The 20551-nt window shown below is 37.1% G+C and overlaps 1 protein-coding gene across 6 annotated transcripts in view; it reads left to right on the top strand.

Moving 5' to 3' along the window:
- AGO3 (argonaute RISC catalytic component 3) overlaps positions 1–20551 on the top strand; it is a 138349-nt gene that overhangs the window by 55619 nt on the left and 62179 nt on the right. Inside the window, exon 1 of one of the 6 annotated variants that reach the window (XM_046003081.1) lies at positions 7698–7781. The exons of 4 other annotated variants lie outside the window; for them this stretch is intronic. The gene's annotated coding sequence lies outside the window, so the exon portion shown is untranslated. Of the gene's footprint in view, positions 1–7697; positions 7782–9140; positions 9161–20551 lie in introns of those variants that run through there. One more of the 6 variants, XM_046003090.1, reaches the window with a different exon arrangement.

Raw genomic sequence — 20551 nt, 5'->3', positions numbered from 1 at the left:
TGGAGCTAATGATATGATATTTCTTGTCTTTTTAATGAAACACTGAACCAAACTTGTGTTTCTGGATTCTTTTAATGTGATGCTGTATTCTGTTTGCTAATATTTTACTTTTTTAATCAAAATGCAAAAGTAAGTTTGATCTGATCTATAATCTTTTTTTCTGTAATCTTTTTCAACTTTTGGTATTAATCTTTTATCTCATAAAAAATTTAGAAGTTTTCATTTTCTAAAATGTACAAGTTTTTAAATAGTATTAAAATTGTCAGCTCTTGAAATAAAGTTAGAGACAGTTTATGATAACTTACTGGTATGAGGAATTTGAGAAACAGGACAGAGGATCATAAGGGAAGGGATGGAAAAATGAAACAAGACAAAATCAGAGAGGGAGACAAACCATAAGAGACTCTTAATCTCAGGAAACAAACTGAGGGTTGCTGGAGTGAAGGGGGATGGAGGGAATGGGGTGTCTGGGTGATAGACATTGGGGAGGGTATCTGCTACGGTGAGTGCTGTGAATTGTGTAAGACTGATGAATCACAGACCTGTACCCCTGAAAGAAATAATACATTATATGTTAATTTAAAAAATAATACATTAGGGGCGCCTGGGTGGCTCAGTGGGTTAAAGCCTCTACCTTCAGCTCAGGTCATGATCCCAGGGTCCTGGGATCGAGCCCCACATCGGGCTCTCTGCTCGCAGGGAGCCTGCTTCCCCCTCTCTCTCTCTGCCTGCCACTCTGCCTACTTGTGATCACTGTCAAATAAATAAAATCTTAAAAAAATAATAATAATACATTATATGTTAATTTAAAAAGAAAGAAAAAAATTGTCAGCTCTTTCAAGATTTGGTAGAATTCTATAAAATCTTGTTGCGTGGTCTGTTTTGCTTGATGTGTAGTAGCTGTTGGAAAACTTCCATTTATTTTGTGAAAATCAGTTTGTTTAGGTTCAGTTTGGGGTTCAGTTTTGGTAGGGTTGTATCTTACTAGAAAATTATTTTATCTATTTTTATAGAGAGTTTTATATAGTTTCTTATTTTTTGAAATTGTATGTACTTCTCTGGTTTCCCCCATTTCTTATTTTTTGTATTTGTGTTTTGTCCATTTTATTTGTGTTTTGTCCATAATAATTTAAATAACTGGTTTCAACACCTGTGGCCACAGGCCACCTGGCAAAAGAGCTTTTGAAACTTTTTTTTTTTTTAAGTTCTCTGGCTTTCTGTTTTCTCAATTCTTAATTTCTGCTTTTAACTTTATAAATGTTTCCTCTTCTTTATTCCTCCTTTGTTACTTTAGTTGTTTTTCTAACTTTTTGAGCTGTGTTAGTCACTTACTCATTTTCATTTTTTCTTAATGATGACATTATTTAAAACAATGAATTTGCTTCAGATCACTATTTTAGCTACATCCCAAAGCCTCTAATGTGTAGAAGTTTTTGTTGTTTTGTTTTGTTTTTTGTTTGTTTTTTTAAGATTTTATTTATTTATTTATTTGACAGACAGATCACAGGCAGGCTGAGAGGCAGGCAGAGAGAGAGAAGGGAGGAAGCAGGCTCCCCGCTGAGTGGAGAGCCAGATGCAGGACTCGATCCCAGGACTCTGGGATCATGACCTGAGCGGAAGGCAGAGGCTTTAACCCACTGAGCCACCCAGGTGCCCCTGTTTTGTTTTGTTTTTAAGATTTTATTTATTTATTTATTTATTTGACATACAGAGATCACAAGTAGGCAGAGAGAGAGGCAGAGAGATAGGAGGAAGCAAGCTCCCTGCTGAGCGGAGAACCCAGTGTGGGGCTCAATCCCAGGACCCTGGGATCATGACCTGAGCCGAAGGCAGGGGCTTTAATCCACTGAGCCACCCAGGCGCCCCTAATGTGTAGAAGTTTTATTATTGTCTAGAAACACCACAAATTTAATTTGTATTTTCCTTCTTATCCAAATGTTGATTGAGAGACTTTTTTTTATATTCTCAGATTGAAGAACTTTTTATTTTCTGATTTTGTTACAAATTTCTAGTTTTGTAGGTTGTTAATCAGAGAATATGGCTTATATTTCTCCTTTTAGAATTTGTTGAGGTTTATTTTGTAGTCTAGAGGCTCCTGGGTGGCTTGTTGGGTTAAGTGTCCAACTCTTGATTTTGGCTCAGGACATGATCTCAGGGTCATGAGATTGAGCCCCGCATCAGACTCCCTACTCAGGACAGAGTCTGCTTGAGATTCTTTTCCCTCTGCCTCCCGCCCCTTTGCTTTTCCCCGTGCTCACAGGTGTGTGAGCTCTCTCTCTGTGTGTCTCTCTCTCGAAGGAAGGATTTGTTGAGGTATATTTTGTAGTCTAATACATAGTCAAATTTTGTGAAAGTTCAATATGTATTTGAAAATACATATATTCAATGATCAGAATTGAGTTAGATGAATATCCATCAGTGGTTACCATTTTGATTATGTTATTTTTGTTTACTTGTTCTCTCAGACTGGGAGAAAAATTTTTAAATTTCTGCTATTACTATGTTTCTCTCTCCCATATCTCCTTTGATTTCTGCTTTCTTAATGTTGCTGCTGTATTATTAAGGGCTTATATATACCTCTTTTTTTTGTTGTGAATTGTACCCTTTACAATGATAAAATGACCTTTTTATACTTTGTGGTAAAAGTCTGCATAATCTAATGAAAGAATTACAATCTGTTTGTTTGTGAACCTTATCCTGTCTGTTAACTTTTCTTTTCCATTACCTTTTTTAATACTTTCTGAATCACAGATGTATCTTGGAGACAGCATAGAATGGTTTTGCTTTGTGGGTCAATCTAAAACTTTTTTTGTGTTAATGCATGAATTAAGCTGGATAATAGGAAGGACATACATGCTTGGTCTTAGTTGTGTAACATTTTTTTTTTTAAGATTTTATTTATTTATTTGACAGAGAGAGATCACAAGTAGACAGAGAGGCAGGCAGAGAGAGAGAGGGAAGCAGACTCGCTGCTGAGCAAAGAGCCCGATGCGGGACTCGATCCCAGGACCCTGAGATCATGACCTGAGCCAAAGGCAGCGGCTTAACCCACTGAGCCACCCAGGCGCCCCCACATTATTTTATATTCTATTTTCTGATTATATATGTTCTTGAAACTTCAGATGGTCTGTGTGCTTTTTATTTTATTTATTTATTTTTAAAGATTTTAAAGATTTATTTTTAAAGATTGTTATTTTCTTGACACAGAGACAGTGAGAAAGAGAATGCAGGTAGGGGGAGGGGCAGATGCAGAAGCAGGCTGAGCAGGGGCCCGATGAGGGGCCCGATCTCAGGACCCTGGGATCATGACCTGAGCTGAAGGCAGACACTTAGCACCCCTGTTTGTGTGCTTTTTAAATAATAGTTTTTATATCAAGAAGGGTTTTTATCCCCACTATGGTAACTCTTTATACTTATACTTTCATATAATACTCATGTTTGTTGGTTTTTTTTAAACTACTTTTTTTTTTTTGAAGTGTGGTTGATAATGTTGTATTAGTTTCAGGTGTACAACATAGTGATTGGACAAGTTTGTATATTATGCTGTGCTAACCACTCATCTTTTTCTCTTTTAAGCAGTGTCTTTTTTCCTTTATAAGTAACAATTATATTAGCTTTATTCTGTTCCTTCCCTTGTTTCCTCTCCTTTACTAACTAGTTTTAGCAAATATACCATTATTTTATTGTTCTTTATAATTTTGCTTAAACTTTTATTATTTGACTTTCAACATTGACTCCTGTTACTGTAAGGTATAGTCAGTGAGTTTATTCTGCTTCTTGTTTTCCACTACCATTGATTTATTTGTATCTATTATTATTCCTACATTGTTAGAGTATGTAACAGTTGCATTCCATTCTATCACTAGTATATTCATTTGCTTTCATCTGAAATCTACAATTAAGTGTATTTGTGCTGTCAGTACTTTTTTTTTTTTTTTTAAGATTTTATTTATTTATTTGACAGATAGAGATCACAAGTAGAGAGGCAGGCAGAGAGAGAGGAGGAAGCAGGCTCGCTGCTGAGCAGAGAGCCCGATGTGGGGCTCGATCCCAGAACCCTGGGATCATGACCTGAGCCGAAGGCAGAGGCTCTAACCCAAGCGCCCCTGCTGTCAGTACTTTTGCTGAAATTTTTCCTGTGATCTCTTGGTTGCAGTTTCCTCAGTTGTTTCATGTGTGTATGTGTTGTAGTAGTTTTTTTTAATTTTTTAATTTAAATTCAATTAGCCAATATATAGTACATCATTAGTTTTGGGTTTTTTTTTTTAAGATTTTATTTATTTATTTATTTGACAGAGATCACAAGTAGGCAGAGAGGCAGGCTGAAAGAAAGGGGGAAGCAGGCTCCCCGCTGAGCAGGGAGCCCGGGGCGGGGCTTGGGACTTGATCCCAGGACCCTGAGATCGTGACCCGAGCCGAAGGCAGAGGCCTAACCCACCGAGCCCCCCAGGCACCCCAACATCATTAGTTTTTGACATAGTGTCAGATTTTTCATTAGTTGCATCTAACACCCAGTGCTCATCACAACACATGCCCTCCTTAATGCCGTCACCCAGTTACCCCATCTCCCCACCCCATCCCTTCCACAACCCTTAGTTTGTTTCCTGGAGTCAAGAGTCTCTCATGGTTTGTCTCCCTCTCTGATTTCTTCCCATTCAATTTTCCCTTCCTTCCCCTATGGTCCTCTGCTCTATTCCTTTTATTTCACTTAGCATCCAGTTCCATACATGTGGATGCAAATATTAGGTATTCATCCTTTCTGATGGCTGAGTAATATTCCATTATATTTGAATCACATCTTCTTTATTCATTTATTCATTCATCTGTTGAAGGACATCTCGGCTCCTTCTACAGTTTGGCTATTGTGAACATTGCTGCTATGAACATGGGGGTGCGTGTGCCCCTTCTTTTCACTACATCTGTATCTTTGGGGTAAATACCCAGTAGTGCAGTTGCTGGATCGTAGGATAGCTCTATTTTAACTTCTTGAGGCACCGCCATACTGTTTTCCAGAGTGGCTGCACCAGCTTGCATTCCCACCAACAGGGTAAGGGGATTCCCCTTTCTCCACATCCTCACTAACATTTGTTGTTCCTTGTCTTGTTAATTCAGTTGTTTCTTCAAGAAGAGAAGGGCTCATGAATAAGAGCTAAGTGTTAACATACTGAAAACCATTTACTTACAGTCTTGTTCCTGAAGGATTGTTTGTCTAAGACATTAAATTATTGACTTACACTTTCTTGAATATCTTCTAAGTATTTGTCTCCTGTCTTCTGACATTGATGTTCAGTAGAGAAGTATGATATCAGCTTAAATTTCTTCACCCTAGAAGGGACCTGTTTTTTGGTCTGGTTGTTGAAATTATATTTTTACACTTCTTTCAATGGATTTTTTTGTTGATGTTGACCATTTTCAGTCAGTTTTCAAAGGATTCCCTTTGAAAATATAGATTCAAGTATTCTGGGGTTTTTTTATGGTTTAATTTTCTTTTAAAACATTACTATTCTGTTTGCCCCTTGCTGTGCCTTTTTTAGTGTAATTTTTACCTTTTGCTCCTTTTTTCAACTTCTAAAAATCTTTTTCTTCCATTTCTTTCATGAATCAGGTCTATGAGACTTTCGTCTTTACTTCTTTGACTGGCTGTCTCTTCCCTAAGTTCTTGAATTTCTGCTCAAAGATTTTCCCTCCCTTCCTTCCCTTTTTTCCCTTCCTTCCTTCCTTCCTTTTAATGTTTATTTATTTATTTTGTTTATTTATTTATTTATTTATTTTAATTAATTATTTATTAAATAATTTAAATAAATATTTATTTATTTAATAATTTCTACACCCAACGTAGGGCTCAAACTCACAACCCCAAGATCAAGAGTCCCATGCTCTTCTGACTGACCCAGCCAGCCACACTTATGAGATTTTCCTTATAAGAAGTTTTAAATTCATGGGGCACCTGAGTGGCTCAGTTGGTTACGTGACCGACTCTTGATTTCAGCTCAGATGATGAACTCAGGTTCCTGAGATTGAGCCCTGCATTAGACTCCCTGCCCTGTGGGAAGTCAGCTTAAGGATTCTCTCTCCCTCTCCTTCTGTGCCCTGCCCGCCCCCCACTGTTAATATGTGTGCTCACATATGCACTCTCACTCTCAAAATAAATAAATTCTTCTTTATTAAAAAAAATTGGGGGGGGGGGCGCCTGGGTGGTTCAGTGGGTTAAAGCCTCTGCCTTCGGCTCAGGTCATGATCCCAGGGTCCTGGGATCGAGCCCCTATCAGGTTCTCTGCTCAGCAGGGAGCTTGCTTCCCTTCCTCTCTCTCTGGCTGCCTCTCTGCGACTTGTGATCTCTGTCTGTCAAATAAATAAATAAAAAATCTTTAAAAAAAAATTTTTTTTAAATTCATGTTAAAAAGTAGTGTTACGGATTTCATCTACTTTGTGGTAATTTTTTGTCGAGTTTTCTTTGTCAGGGATGTTGTACCGTCTTACTTTTTTTATGGCATCTTTCTGCAGATACTTACCACTCTTTTGTTACTCATATTTGAACTAGATGAGCTTTCCCAAACCACATATTGGAAGACTCTGGGAGTGGGGAGAGGAGGAACAGGACATTAGGAGCAAGGTGGTTTCCCAGGTTTCTCTTTTCAAGGCCTCTGTCCTCTGTTCTGATGGATTCTTTCTAAAAATATAGCTATGTCTTCTTTGCCTCTTAATAATTTACGTGTATATGAGGTGAGAACTACCAGCCACCAGGTCCTTACTAGTTTCTGCTACCAAGGGATACAACTCCTGCCTATTAAACTGCCTGCTTCAAATGTTAACAGAATTTGTGAAGGGTATACAGGAGTTCTTTGTGGTGTTCTGTGAACTTTTCTGTAAGTTGAAGTTACAGGTGAGAAGTGCATGCCTTGCTTTTAAAGGAGTACTAGTGTCTGAGATCTGTCACTTCTGGACGACCCTTCACTCATTCTAATGGCACTTCTACACGTCCTTTTTCTAGTTTCTTCTGAGATTTCCCCGGTAAATCTCAGTTCTAAACATTGCAGTTCCCACTTAGGATAGGACCCTCTCTTTCTGGGAGTGAAAATTTCCCTTACTAGGCTCTTTTTATACTTGTCTTGCATAAATTCTATCACTCCCAAGTACTTTGGGCCATATTCACTTATAATTTGGTATTTCAGTTTTTTAATGTCTCCTGGGTTCACCAAATACGTAGAGGGGTTTTCTTTTCTTTTTAAATACATTCTCTTTGTTTTTCTGTATTGGGTTCTAAGGAGAAAAGTGGAAAAATTTGGAAGTAAATTGCTATTTTCTTACTGGAACTTAAAGTCTAGCTTTGGATATTTTTAAATAATTTCTAAATAACCCATTGGTCATATAAATCGCAAAGAAAATTTTAAGTATTTTGAACTTAATGATAATGAAGATAATACATATCAGAACTGGTAAGGATAGCTAAAAACAATACTAAGAGAGAATTTAAAACTTTAAATGCCTATTAGAAAAGAAGAAAAGCATCAAGGACCTAAGTATTCATCTCAACAAGTTATAAAAATAGGAAATAAATACAAAGCAAATAGAAGGAAATAAGAGTTAAAAACAGAAATTAATGAAATAGAAAACAAATTTATTTTGTAGGTAGGAAGACTTGAAAAGTTTTTAAGAAGGATAGTGACGTGATCATATTTGTTTTCCAGAAAGAGACCTCTGGCAACAGTGTGGAGAATAGATAGAGGAGAAAAAACTAATCTCAGAAGCCAGTTAGGAGGCTTTTTCAATCACTAGTTCAGGTAAGAGATGGTGATGGTCTAATGTGGGATGGAGAGAAAGGAACCATATTATAAGGAATAAGTTGAAAAAATAGGTTTAAGAGCCATGTCCAGAAAAAAACTTTGGGTATAGTTACTGGCACATGGAACTAACTGGAAATGAACAGACCAGAAGATTTACTAGGTTTTTGAAAGAATTGCTTTTGGAAATAAACTTATAACCCTGGTATATTTGTCAGGTTCAACCAGGGAAACAGAACCTGTAGATCTAGAGAGAGATTTGGCTTACGTAGTTGCAGGGCCTTGTGAGGCAAGTCTGAAATCCATAGAATAGGCTGTCAGGTAGGGCAGACTGGGACTCGTGAGCATGGGCTGAAGCTGCTGTTAAAAGGTGGAAGTTCTCCTCTGTCTCTCTTAGGGAAGCACCAGCCCTGCTGTAAGGCCCTGCTGTTCAGCCCTGCTGAACGAGGCCCACCCAAATTATCCAGGATAATCTCCTTTACTTAGTCAACTGATTATGGATTTTAATTACATCTATTACTTACGCTATAATACCTAGATTAGTGTTTGAATAGCCGACAATTAGTAGCCCAGCCAAGTTGATACATTTGAAAAACAAAAATATACCTGACCTGCAAAGTTACTCAATCTTTGAAACAATCTTCATGTTCCCAACCCTTCAGACTCAGTGACTGTGCTATATTATAAGCTAGCTTCCAAGAAGGGCATACTCACCAACCTATAATCAGAATAATGATTCATTCATACCAGGTGTGAATGGTAATGCTGTCAATTGAATTGGGAGATAGATGTGCTGTTGCTAATTAGTTGGCAGTACATACCATATATAAATAAATCAAATGTTAATATGTCCATAGCTTGAAAATCCTCTGGGACATATGGATAAAGATTATAATAGGTAGTTGGAAATGCAGATATGAAAATCTGTAGTGGTGGGAGCTAGAAGTAAAAGTATGGGAACTCTTCAGTATACAAATTCATATTTGAAACTATAGAAATGGAAAAACTTCTTTAGGAATAGTATTTAAAACAGGAATGAGGAGGATAAAGCCATTGGGAATACTAACATTTAAGAAAGGTAGAAGGACCAGTAAGCAGTTAATGATTATCACAGGCAATATGAGAGCTAAATAATGGTGTCAGGGAACCCAAGGGAGGAACCATTCGTCAAGTAGATAATTTCACAGTTAAGCAGTGGGAACTTTTCCAGTAAAATCAAGAATAAAGCAAGGATATCAAGGCGATGATATTTTAGTTATTTTGTGTTTGCTAATCTCTATTCTTCTTACAGGTTTCGGTCTACATGTTACTTCCTTGAGAAGCAGCATTTGACACCCTTCTCCCTCCCCATATCCAGCCATTCCCCAAGTCTGAATTGGGTATTTCTTTGATGTATTCCCATAGCACAGTGTACTCCCCCTGTAATATAGCACCTGTTTCTCAGCTTTATAAGTGTTTATTGTTCTTTGTCTCCTATTAGAATGAAAGCTCCACAAAGCTAGGGACTGCCCATCTTAATCACCAGTGTACATACCCTCCATGCTTAGCACAGTTCTTGGTCATATTAAGCAAAGAATGAATAGATAAAACCAAGAACATAGAGGAAGAACATCCAAATTATCCTGGAAAGTTAAAAGAATATTTGGACAAGTAAGTGATACAGTGAGATCAAGAGTTTGAATTGAAAAGGAAGTACACATAAATAAGATTTTTGAGAGGTCTCTAAAATAATACTTGATTGAAAGACAAAAGAGAAAATCTAAATGAATGAAATTGAGAAGACTCAATTTGGTAAGATGTCAGTTTCCCCAAAATTAATCTGTAAATACAGTTTTAAATAAAATCTCAGAGATGCCTGGGTGGCTCAGTGGGTTAAGCCTCTGCCTTTGGCTCAGGTCATGATCTCAGGGTCCTGGGATCAAGCCCAGCATCAGGCTCTCTGCTCAGCAGGGAGCCTGCTTCCCACCCCCTACCCACCCACCCCACCCCCCCCACCCCCCGCCTGCCTCTCTGCCTTCTTGTGATCTCTGTCTGTTAAATAAATAAATAAACCCCCAGCAGGGTATATCACGAAACTTAATCAGTAAATACTAAGGTTTATATGGAAAAATAAGTGACCATGAAAAGCCAATATAATTTTAAAGAAGAATGAAGAAGGAGGAATTGCCCTCTTTATTTTAAAACTATAACAGTTAGTATTCCACACTGCTTTAAGTGCAGGGACAGACAGATCAGTGAAGCAGAATACAGAGACCAGAAATAAGCCGTATGTGTACATGGAAACCTTGTAAAATGTCCGGCAGCATTTCATATCATTGAAGAAAGAGAATATTTAATAAATGGTGTTTATACAGTTAATTACATGAGAAAAATAAATTAGAACCATTCCACATCATATCCAAAATCTATTTCTAGGTGTATTTTAATCCTAAATGCGTAATGCAAACTTTGAAATGCTTTCTTTCGAAATTCTTTTAGAAGAAAATAAGAGAATTACCTCTAATGTTGGACAAAATATAAAATGTATAAATCAGAAGATAATACTGATAAGCTTGGCTACATCAAAATTTAAAACTTGTATGTTATAAAGGTAATCATAAACAGTTAAAATGCTAGGAGAATAATTGTAGTACATACAGCCAAGAGTTTTACAAAATATAAGGACAGATCAATAGTAAAACAGGTAGTTCAGAAAAGAGGAGACCCAAATGATCAATAAACACATGAAAATCAGATTCTCAAAAAAAAAAGAAAAGAAAATCAGATTCTCAAATTCATTAGTGACCAGAAAAAGGCAAATGAAATAAAAAAGTTTCCATTTCACACCCATCAGATTTATAAAAATTAAAGTCTTTTTTAAAAAAATATTTATTTGAGAGAGACAGAGATGATGAGAGAGCATGAGCGGGAAGGATGGAGAGAAGCAGACTCCCCGCTGAGCAGGGGCTCGATCCCTGGATCTTGGGATCATGACCTGAGCTGAAGGCAGACACTTTACCAGTTGAGCCATCCAGGTACCCCAAAATCAGTCTAAAATCAAATGTTAGTGAGGATACAAAGTTAAAGGAACTCACACACTATCTGTAGTAATACTATTTGGAGAGCAGTTTTCAATATCTAGAAAGGATGAAGTAAAGATTAAATTACACATATCTTAAAACCCACAATAATATACCATAGAGATAATCTGGCATATGTGCTTGAGGCATTATTTGTTAATAGCAGAAAACTGGAAGCAGCCTAATTCCTTATCAGTGTTTCCTTGGGAGGCATTCTGAATCCATAAATTGTTATAAAATATTGTGGTGTACTCTATGACAGTTAAATGAGTGAACCAGATCTACACATATCAGCACACATTATCATCAAAAACAATGTTGAGATGGTAGCAGATACTAAAAGGATAGGTTATCATTTTTGTAAATTTAAAACAGAACAAAAATATACTGAGTGCATACAGGTGCAGTAAAATTATCAAAACATAGTTGGGACAAATGCACACCAATTTCAGAATAATGGTTCCCTTTAGGAAGAAAGAAGGAAGAGGAATAGAATAGATTGGTTGGCATAAAATAGATGGACCTAAGGGCTGTATGTTTCAAGAAAAATGTGGGAGTATGTTTATTTTTTGTAAAATAGTATGTATTTACTATCAGAAGATGGATAGCATTTTCAAAAAAGATCTGTGGTATATTAATGAAATGAAAATACAGCTTAAAAGTTGAAATGGGTTTGCTTTTTTGTTGTTGTTAAGATTGTATTTATATATTAGAGCAGAGCATGAGAGAGAGTATAAGCAGGGGGATGGGGAGGAGGAGCAGACTTCCAACCCAGCAGGGAGCCCAATGTGGGGCCCAGTCCCAGCACCCTAGGATCGTGACCTGAGACAAAGGCAGACGCTTAACTGACTGAGCCACCTAGGCACTGTGCCTAGGGTTTTTTAATTGTTTTTTAATTACTTTTTAATTGCCATAAAATGTAGTTGCTGCTATGAAAAATAATGAGTGAAAATATTGCACTGACCACCTGACTTGCTTATGTTTCCTTTTTTTTCGTTTTTGTGTGATTTGATTTGTGATTGATACCAAGCATCCCTTGTGCTTAGTATATTGCACTGAACAAAATAGCCCTTGTTGAACTTGAAATCTACTGGAAAAGACTAGTATTGATCAATACAAATACTATGAAGGAGAAGTGCTGAGTTCAATGGGAGCATATAACAGGGATCCATTCTAGTCTCAGGACTTGAGGAACATGTTCTGAGGAAGTGACAGATTCCCTCTAGGGGAAATTGGTAGTGGAAGTTAGAATGGAAGAGTGAAGGGCGCCTGGGTGGCTCAGCTGGTTAAGTGACTGCCTTCGGCTCAGGTCATGATCCCGGAGTTCCAGGATGGAGTCCCACGTTGGGCTTCCTGCTCAGCAGGGAGTTTGCGTCTCCCTCTGACCTTCTCCCCTTTCATGCTCTCTCTCTGTCTCTCTGTCGAATAAATAAATAAAATTGTTAAAAAAAAAAAAAAAGAATGGAAGAATGACGAGTACTCTAAGGTGAGAGAGCAGTTCAATTCTGATTATGTGATGTAATCTTGTCTTCAAAATGATTGTTTTTTGTGGTATTTAATACTCTCCCAACTATGTAATTAGACTAAACTGTAATTTTACCAATCTAAGGCTCAAAAATATGTTTTCTTCACATTTTATCATCTCTGAAATTGGGAGATGTACAGTTGATGGTTTGTCACAGTATAATTGGCAGGTTTCTTTTTTAGGATACATAAAATATTGATTTACCTTCCCATCACTGGTGTCTTAGAGTCAATGAAATGTGGAATATATTTTTAATTTAGCCTGGATTTAAGCCAAACCCACTTGTAGCTTCCATTTTATTACATTTTTAAAATCATCACAGTGAATGTGTGGTACTTATTAATGGTAGTTCACTTAAAATACTTTTATTTACCACTCATTATATACCAGATAGAATGCTAAGCATTTTACATTGACTATCTCATATAAACTCTACCACAGTTATATGAGTTAAGTTTAGAGAGAAAAAAATCTCTATAAACTTTCTCTCTCTAAATTGACTTTCTCTTTCTAAAGGTCACATAGTTTTTATTTAATATTTATGTTAAATAATCTGTATATTTGTGAAAAGTTTAGAAATAACAGAAGTAAAAGCAATGAATTACCAAAGTAATAATTAATAAAAGTTTATTGTACACGCACCAAAAAGAGTTTGCAAACTGGTAGCATTCAAGCCAAAACATGGAATGAGTCTCAGGTACATATTGTTATAAAGCAGTTTATATAGAGAGAAAGCAGTAAATGTTTATTCTTCAGTGATTGGTTATAAAATTAGAATTTTCTTAAATGATAGAGAGTTGTTCAGTGGTTATCTAATATCAAACTTGGGAAACAATTCTTTTGTGGGGTTTTGGGGGGGGGGTTTTGTCTGTTTTTTTCCAATTTAAGTTTTGCTTATGATTTTCAGAGGCATGAGCAAGAAATGACCCAGATCAAGTTAGTCTTGCAAGATAAGCTATATTAAGCTTTGTTTGTATGGCTAAACTGGTTTTATCTGCTCAGGGAATTTTCAAGGCTGGTGTCCATTTGCTTTTAATTTTAATAATGTAGTATAACCTAGTAAACCTGTATTAGAATAAAACCATAGCTTATATTTAAGGCTCAAGGTCACATAGTTTACTTTTAAATGGTAGAGGTCAACTTTTGACTCCAGGTTATGTCCTTAACATTCACAGCTCTATACTACATCCCTTAAGAAGCAAAATTCCTAGCAGTCAGATCTCAAACTGAGGACATCTGAATTGAGAAATATTATGTTATTTTTATTTACTTACTGTGCTTTTTTAAAGAGTAGCCTTCTGTAAAACATTCTCTGTTTTGCTCCTGGAAGAAAATGAAATATATAAATTATTGTAGAATTTAGTAATTGTAATTTATTCTGCTTCAGAGTCAGAAGTTCACCCAGAATATGCTTCCTTTGCAAGGAAAACGATTTCTAGTAAATATTACAATATTAGTGTTGTTTGCTTCATATATTTGTCTTGAATTTGGGTATAAGATCTCTAGGACTAAAAAAATAATTTATATTATTCAGATTAGTCCTTACTCAAATTAGCAATAGATCAAAGCAGAACATTTCTTGAGGGTGTAATGAGAATCTGATTTCAGGCAGCAGGACAGGAACTTTCAACATATGGTCTAGCCAGGCAAAGTAAATATATCTGTGTCGGGCTTACCCAGACTATCCTCATATTACAAAAGCAGAATAATGGCAGCAGAAATCTTGGTGACAGTCTTCATCCAGTCTGTTTCTTGATTCAGAGCGTTTCAGCTCATTGTGTATGCCATTCATATTTGGTACACAGCTGTCCTCTTAGAATCTCACATCACTATCCCTTTGGAGAACTTTATCTTTTTCCTTTATTGATCTTCTGTTTCCTATATCCTTTTTCTCTCTGCCCTTCCTTTTTTTATTGTTCAAAAGTTTCGTGAGAAAAGGACAGACAAGACCAAAGGGTCATAGGGGAGGGGGAAAAATGAAACAAGATGAAACCAGAGAGGGAGACAAATCATAAGAGACTTTTAATCTCAGGAAACAAACTGAGGGTTACTAGAGGGGAAGAGGGTGGGAGGGATGGTGACTGGGTGATGGACATTGGGGAGGATATGTGTTATGATGAGTGCTGTGAATTGTGTAAGACTGATGATTCACAGACCTGTACCCCCGAAACAAATAATACATTATATGTTAATAAAAAATAAAGTTTCATGAGAAAAAGGTATACAAGAGGCAAATATTGTGACACCTTACACACTATAACACAAATGATAGTTTTTGCTCGTTTCTGTGTCAGAAGTAATTTTCCTTCTAAAATTTGAAAGCAGTGTTCCATTTTTTAAATAGCTTTAGTGAGATTTTTTGTACTTACCATAAAATTTACCCATTTAGGTATGTATCCGTTGTCTTTTGTTTCATTTATTTTGCTTTACCTTCTGGAAATTTCCTCAGCTTCATCTTTTAACCCTTTACTCACTTTTTTCATTTCTGCTATTACGTTCTTTTCTAGCTGTTGTTTTTTTATTTCCTGAATGATGATGTACTGTAGTCTTCTTGTTTCACATTTGCAGTATTCTCTCTTAGCTCACTGAGAATGATTTATTTTGGACTTTTCTTTTTTTCTACACGTTTATACTTCGCCCAGACTCCTTTTGTTTTGATCTCTGTCTTCCATGTTGGAGGCTTTCTTCAGATATACACTGTCCTTGATTATCTACACATGTTTCATTGGGAGTCTAAAACACTGACTAGGGCACCTGGGTGGCTCAGTGGGTTAAGCCGCTGCCTTCGGCTCAGGTCATGATCTCAGGGTCCTGGGATCGAGTCCCGCATCGGGCTCTCTGCACGGCAGCGAGCCTGCTTCCCTCCCTCTCTCTCTGCCTGCCTCTCTGTCTACTTGTGATCTCTCTCTGTCAAATAAATAAATAAAATCTTTAAAAAAAAAAAATAAAATAAAAAAATAAAAAAAATAAAACACTGACTAGATGCTCTGAATGCATCAGTGGGGCCTGTTGACTTTGAGCTTCATCATAGGGTGATTTCACTGTGCTGTTGTAAGGGGACCTGCATTTGTATCCTCAAGTCCCTTTGCTTGGCTGGTCAAGTTACTCAAAGATGAGGGTCTTCTGAGCTTCTGCCTCAAGGGTAACAGTCTCATTGTCTACATTCTAGAAGCCAAATTGGACATTCTGGTTAGGAGAAGGTCTGCATTCAGCATTTAATGTTTATAGTCATTTAATCCCTTCTTTTTGGTACAGTCCTGTGCCCACAACTATGCCTGCCATACTCCCTTCAAAGAGTATTTCCTTTATTTTTTCCAGAGAATAAATCTCCAGATTTATGCAGGGATGACAAAGAGGCAGTTGTTCAACAATGTGGAGTTAGGGGATCTAGGACTCCACCTGCTTCTCAAATAGCTTTCCTCTTTATTTTTTGCACCTTCTCATTCTGTCACTAGTTCAGAGGTACTTAGTGCTGCCACTTATTATATCTTTTGAAGATTTTATCTTTCTTTGGTTCTTATATTTCCCGACATAGCCACCTCAGGATTTCATTTTCTTGGATCTGTTACGTCCATTACAACCTGTCCACTCGCTTTTCGTCTTCTAAAATATTAATGGGTTTCCTCTTTGCTGTTCTCCTAAGATTATCTGTCTTTTAAAATTCCTCACCATGGTTATATTAGAGTTTGGGGATTGCAGAAGGAATGAAATGAGCTGCTTGTTGGTAATCTATTGTCTTAACCCAGAATCTGTTCTTAAAGGGCAGAGGCTTTGTCTGGGTCATCTCTAAATTTCAACCCATAAGGGAGTCCATACAGTATAGTAGATACTTAATAAATGTTTACGTGGATGATTAAGTCTTGTTTAACATCTATAAAACTCGGTTGATAGCAAGTTTGTGATGAAAGCCTAGCTTCTTGCCACATGGATCTGTCTATAGATTTGGTTAAGTGTCCTAACAATATCGTGGGTGTCTTTCTCTGGAGCAAGTAATCCATGATAGAGGAGGTAGAAGCTATAATGACTTTAAGGCCTAGCACTGAAAGTTACATTCTGTCATTTTCATAATATCCTGATAGTTACACAGATAGTTATACTTAGCGTAGGAAAGACTTAAACAAAGGTGTGAATCCCACCAAGCAAGACTTACTAGGGACATCTCGGAGGCTGGTTATTACCCAAAGTTTCCATCTAAAGTTAAAGAACACATCAGGGGCACCTGGGTGGCTCAGTCGGTTAAGCAGCTATCTTTGGTTCAGGTCATGATCCTGGAGTCTGGGACTGAGCCCAGCATCGGGCTCACTGCTCAGCAGAGAGTCTGCTTCTCTCTGTCCCTCTGCTGTTCCTCCTGCTTGTGCTCGCTCACTCAATTTCTCTGTCAGATAAATAAATCCTTTTAAAAAAATCCAAATTAAGTAGAACCTAAGAAATAATAAAGATCAGAGCAAAAATTAGTTAAATAGAAAATAGTACAGAAAATGCATGAAGCCCCTTGATTCTTTTGATAAAATTAATAAAATCCTAACAAGACTAATCAAGAAAAATAGAAAAAACAGATTATTGGCATGAGGAATCAAAGAGAGGGTATCACTAAAGATCCTTCAGAATTGAAAGGTTAATAAGGAAATGTTATGAACTTTATACCAATTAATTTGATAACTTAAACAGAACTTTATAGAAATTGATTTGGAAGAGTAATCTGAATAGCTCTTTATTAAGTTCATTATCCCTTGAAAATTCCAGTGATTTAACTGGTAGATTTTATCTAACATTCAAGGAAAAATAGTACCAATCTTTCACAAATTCAGAAAATAGAGGAGGAAAGACTTTCCAACTCATTTTATGAGGCTAGTGTACCTGTGATACAGACACTTGACAAAAACAATATAATCCTCTCAAAAGACAGAAAAATCATTTGACACATTTTTAACATTCTCCTGATAAAAATTTGCAGTGAACTAGCTATAAAAGGAAACGTCAACTTGATGAAAGCATGTAGGAAAACATAATGGCATCATTATAAAAGGTAAAAATGTTTAATGCTTTTGCTCTTAAGATAAAAAACAAGGCAAGGATACTTGGTTTTCACTGCTTGATTCAACATTGTGCTAGAGGTCCAAACTAATGCAGTAAGGCTAGAAGAATAAAGACAATATTGTAAAGGAAGAAATAAAACTGCCCCTGTTTGCAGGAGACATAATTCCTTACGTAAAAAATCCTAATGAATCTACCCCAAAAAACTCTACTGGAATTAATAGATGAATTTAGCAAGGACACAGGATACTAATAGCATGTACAGAAATCAGTGTAAGCAGTATAATAAGAAATAATATCAGTATTCACCAATTAGAAAAATAAAAATACCATTTATAATAATACTGAAAAATGTAACATTTAGGAATAGATCTAAAGAAAGATTTGTAAGGCTTCTATACTGAAAGCTACAGAGCTTTCCTGAGAAAGACAAGGAAGATATAAATAAAGATAACCGTGTTCTTAGACTAGAACACTCAAATTAAGATATCCATTCTTCCAGGGCACCTGGGTGGCTCAGTGGGTTAACCCTTTGCCTTCGGCTCGGGTCATGATCTCAGGGTCCTGGGAGCGAGCCCTGCGTCAGGCTCTGCTCAGCGGGGAGCCTGCTTCGCCATCTCTCTCTGCCTGCCTCTCTGCCTACTTGTGATCTCTCTTTCTCTCTCTCCCCCTCTCTCTGTCAAATAAATAAATAAATAAAATCTTAAAAAAAAAAAAAAAGATGTCCGTTCTTCCGTGAGGCTCCTGGGTGGGTCAGTCAGTTGAGCGTCCAACTCTTGGTTTCTACTGGGGTCATGGTCTCTGGGTCCTGGGATCAAGCCCTGCCTGGGACTTTGCACTCCACTGGGAGTCTGCTTTGGGATTTCTCTCCCCCTCCCCCCTTCCCCCGCTCACACGCTAGTGTTCTCTCTCCCTCCCTCCCTCCCTCTCTCCCTCCTTAGAACAGATGAATAAGTCTTTTTTTTTTTTTAAGTGTCCATTCTCCCCAAATTGATCTGTAGACTCAACACAGCCCCTATGGAAATTTCATCAGACTTCTTTTTAAATATGAGTTGGTACTCTGAGTGTTCATAAGATTTATATGGAAATACAGAGAACTTAGAAGAGCCAAAAACATTTTGAAGAAGCACAAAGTAGAAAGATTTATTACTACCTGGTTTTAAAGATATGTTATAAAGCTATAGTAATCAAAACTGTGATGTTGGAGTAAAGGTAGACATGTAAATCAGGTTACAATAACTTGATATTACTCGATATATAGTAATAACTACAGATACTTGATCTTGTTTTTCCTAAGGTACTTGATCTTAGATCATCACAGGCTGAGAAGCAATTAGAATAGATACAGAAGTGGCCCGCTCATGCGGTTGATTGATATTTGACAGAGGGGACAATATAATTCAGTGAAGATAGGATAGTCTTAATAAATGATAAAAGAGCAACTGGATATGGATATAAAAAAGTAAACATAACCCCTACTTGATACCATACTCAAGAATTAATTCTAGATATATCACAGGCCAAAATATAAAGCTAAAACTGGGAAATTTCTAAGCAAATAGGAAAAATATTCATGTCCTTGGAGTGAAAGAGTTCTAGATATACTGGAAACCCCCTTTAAGTGTTCTTCAGAACATTTAAGCAACTACTGGGAGAAAACATTTATAAAATATATATCTAAACAAAATATTTATGTCCAGAATATGTGAAAAACTTATGCCAGACAATTTTAAAAAGTGGTCAAAGGCAGACACTTCACAAAAGGTGTATGTGAATGGCAGATAAGCACTTGAGAAGATGCTAAAACATCATTGCTCATCTGAAAAATGCAAATAACCCCGACGAGCTATCATTTCACACCAGTACATTGGCTAAATTAAGAAGACTGGCAATACTAATGTGGGCAAAGATGTGGAACAACCGGAAATGGTAGGAGTGTAAATTGTACAACCACTTGGAAAAATATTTTGGTGTAGTCTTTTCAAATTAAACATGCTCTTGCCTTATGACCCATCAGTTTTATTCCTAGGCCTTTCCCCAAAACAAATGAAAAACTCATACAAAGATTTGTGTATGTATGTTTGCTTGTTCATAATAACTAGAAACTGGTAACAATCCAAATATCTAAAAACAAGAATGGAGAAACAAATTGTGATCTGCACATATCATGAAATACTACGCAGCAGGGCACCTGGGTGGCTCAGTTGTTAAGCATCTGCCTTGGTCTCAGGTCATGATCCCAGGGTCCTGTGATCAAGCCCCGCGTCAGGCTCCCTGCTCATCGGAAAGCCTGATTCTCCCTCTCCCACTCCCCCTGCTTGTGTTCCCTCTCTCGCTGTGTTTATTATAAATAAATAGGTAAAATCTTAAAAAAAAAAAAAATAGAAAAGAAAAATACTACCCAGCAATTAAAACTAGCTACTGGAGCACCTGGGTGACTCAGTCAGTTAAGCATCTGACTCTTGATCTCAGCTCAGGTCTTGATCTCAAGGTGGTGAGATCAAGGCCCACATTGGGCTCCACCCTGGGCATGGAGCATACTTTTTAAAAAGAACTAGAGGCACCTGGGTGGTTCAGTGGGTTAAGCTTCTGCCTTTGGCTCAGGTCATGATCTCAGGTCCTGGGAATGAGCTCCGCCTTGGGCTCTGCTCAGCAGGGAGCCTGTCTTCTCCCCCCCCCCCCCCCCCCCCCCCCCCCGCCTGTCTCTCTGCCTTCTTGTGATCTCTGTCAAATAAATAAAATTTTTAAAAAAGAGAACTACTAATTTATACAGTAGTTTGAATCTCAACTAATTAAAATGGGTAAAAGAAGCCAAACTCAAAATGGTACATAGAGTGTAATTCCATTTATGTAAAGTCCTGGATCCAGTTAATCTATTATGAAAGGAATCTGATGTGTGTTTACCAGAGGCAAATGTGGAAGGAACTGACTACATAGAGACAAGAAAGTACTTTCTGGGATTATGGGAAGGATCGTTCTTGATTGGGGTGATAATAGCATAAATATATGCATTGGTCAAAATCATTTGAACTTTACACTTAAAGCTCCTTTTATTATTTGTAAGAATGAAAATCCTTTTTTAAAAGTAAGGTATCCCTGGGGCGCCTGGGTGGCTCAGTGGGTTAAAGCCTCTGCCTTCAGCTCAGGTCATG

Source organism: Meles meles, chromosome 1 (assembly GCF_922984935.1).
Source record: "Meles meles chromosome 1, mMelMel3.1 paternal haplotype, whole genome shotgun sequence".
Taxonomy (NCBI): Eukaryota; Metazoa; Chordata; class Mammalia; order Carnivora; family Mustelidae; genus Meles; species Meles meles.
This window is presented reverse-complemented; position numbering and strand designations above follow the sequence as displayed.